Source organism: Musa acuminata, unplaced genomic scaffold (genome assembly GCF_036884655.1).
Source record: "Musa acuminata AAA Group cultivar baxijiao unplaced genomic scaffold, Cavendish_Baxijiao_AAA HiC_scaffold_510, whole genome shotgun sequence".
Taxonomy (NCBI): domain Eukaryota; kingdom Viridiplantae; phylum Streptophyta; class Magnoliopsida; order Zingiberales; family Musaceae; genus Musa; species Musa acuminata.
In genome coordinates this window covers 12,501-15,000 of record NW_027020755.1, presented here as the reverse complement: position 1 = coordinate 15,000, position 2,500 = coordinate 12,501, and positions in this window count along the sequence as shown.

Genomic DNA, 2,500 nt, shown 5'->3' with positions numbered 1-2,500 from the left:
GCTCGCCGCTCGCTTGCCCAGCCAAAAATGGCCAGTTTTGGCCCGTTTTTGGGCCGTTTTGGCCAGTTTTTGGCCTGTTTTTGCGTTGCGCGGTGACCGTCTTGAGCGGAGCAAAATGTCAGCCATCTCAGCACCCTGGAACCCCCCGGGTGGCACAGGGCTGGATGGGGCTTTCGTATAGCAGGGACGGTGCTGCCTCTCGCTTCGCTCGCTGTCCGCCGCTCGCCGCTCCCTCGCGCAGCCAAAAATGGCCAGTTTTGTCCCGTTTTTGGGCCGTTTTGGCCAGTTTTTGGCCTGTTCTTGCGTCGCGCGGTGACCGTCGTGAGCGGAGCAAAATGTCAGCCATCTCAGCACCCTGGAACCCCCCGGGTGGCACAGGGCTGGATGGGGCTTTCGTATAGCAGGGACGGTGCTGCCTCTCGCTTCGCTCGCTGTCCGCCGCTCGCCGCTCGCTCGCGCAGCCAAAAATGGCCAGTTTTGGCCCGTTTTTGGGCCGTTTTGGCCAGTTTTTGGCCTGTTCTTGCGTCGCGCGGTGACCGTCGTGAGCGGAGCAAAATGTCAGCCATCTCAGCACCCTGGAACCCCCCGGGTGGCACAGGGCTGGATGGGGCTTTCGTATAGCAGGGACGGTGCTGCCTCTCGCTTCGCTCGCTGTTCGCCGCTCGCCGCTCGCTCGCGCAGCCAAAAATGGCCAGTTTTGGCCCGTTTTGGCCAGTTTTTGGCCTGTTTTTGCGTTGCGCGGTGACCATCTTGAGCGGAGCAAAATGTCAGCCATCTCAGCACCCTGGAACCCCCCGGGTGGCACAGGGCTGGATGGGGCTTTCGTATAGCAGGGACGGTGATGCCTCTCGCTTCGCTCGCTGTCCGCCGCTCGCTGCTCGCTCGCGCAGCCAAAAATGGCCAGTTTTGGCCCGTTTTTGGGCCGTTTTGGCCTGTTTTTGGGCTGTTCTTGCGTCGCGCGGTGACCGTCGTGAGCGGAGCAAAATGTCAGCCATCTCAGCACCCTGGAACCCCCCGGGTGGCACAGGGCTGGATGGGGCTTTCGTATAGCAGGGACGGTGCTGCCTCTCGCTTCGCTCGCTGTCCGCCGCTCGCCGCTCGCTCGCGCAGCCAAAAATGGCCAGTTTTGTCCCGTTTTTGGGCCGTTTTGGCCTGTTTTTGGGCTGTTCTTGCGTCGCGCGGTGACCGTCGTGAGCGGAGCAAAATGTCAGCCATCTCAGCACCCTGGAACCCCCCGGGTGGCACAGGGCTGGATGGGGCTTTCGTATAGCAGGGACGGTGCTGCCTCTCGCTTCGCTCGCTGTCCGCCGCTCGCCGCTCGCTCGCGCAGCCAAAAATGGCCAGTTTTGGCCCGTTTTTGGGCCGTTTTGGCCAGTTTTTGGCCTGTTCTTGCGTCGCGCGGTGACCGTCGTGAGCGGAGCAAAATGTCAGCCATCTCAGCACCCTGGAACCCCCCGGGTGGCACAGGGCTGGATGGGGCTTTCGTATAGCAGGGACGGTGCTGCCTCTCGCTTCGCTCGCTGTTCGCCGCTCGCCGCTCGCTCGCGCAGCCAAAAATGGCCAGTTTTGGCCCGTTTTGGCCAGTTTTTGGCCTGTTTTTGCGTTGCGCGGTGACCATCTTGAGCGGAGCAAAATGTCAGCCATCTCAGCACCCTGGAACCCCCCGGGTGGCACAGGGCTGGATGGGGCTTTCGTATAGCAGGGACGGTGATGCCTCTCGCTTCGCTCGCTGTCCGCCGCTCGCTGCTCGCTCACGCAGCCAAAAATGGCCAGTTTTGGCCCGTTTTTGGGCCGTTTTGGCCTGTTTTTGGCCTGTTCTTGCGTCGCGCGGTGACCGTCGTGAGCGGAGCAAAATGTCAGCCATCTCAGCACCCTGGAACCCCCCGGGTGGCACAGGGCTGGATGGGGCTTTCGTATAGCAGGGACGGTGCTGCCTCTCGCTTAGCTCGCTGTCCGCCGCTCGCCGCTCGCTCGCGCAGCCAAAAATGGCCAGTTTTGTCCCGTTTTTGGGCCGTTTTGGCCTGTTTTTGGGCTGTTCTTGCGTCGCGCGGTGACCGTCGTGAGCGGAGCAAAATGTCAGCCATCTCAGCACCCTGGAACCCCCCGGGTGGCACAGGGCTGGATGGGGCTTTCGTATAGCAGGGATGGTGCTGCCTCTCGCTTCGCTCGTTGTCCGCCGCTCGCCGCTCGCTCGCGCAGCCAAAAATGGCCAGTTTTGGCCCGTTTTTGGGCCGTTTTGGCCAGTTTTTGGCCTGTTCTTGCGTCGCGCGGTGACCGTCGTGAGCGGAGCAAAATGTCAGCCATCTCAGCACCCTGGAACCCCCCGGGTGGCACAGGGCTGGATGGGGCTTTCGTATAGCAGGGACGGTGCTGCCTCTCGCTTCGCTCGCTGTCCGCCGCTCGCCGCTCGCTCGCGCAGCCAAAAATGGCCAGTTTTGGCCCGTTTTGGCCAGTTTTTGGCCTGTTTTTGCGTTGCGCGGTGACCATCTTGAGCGGAGCA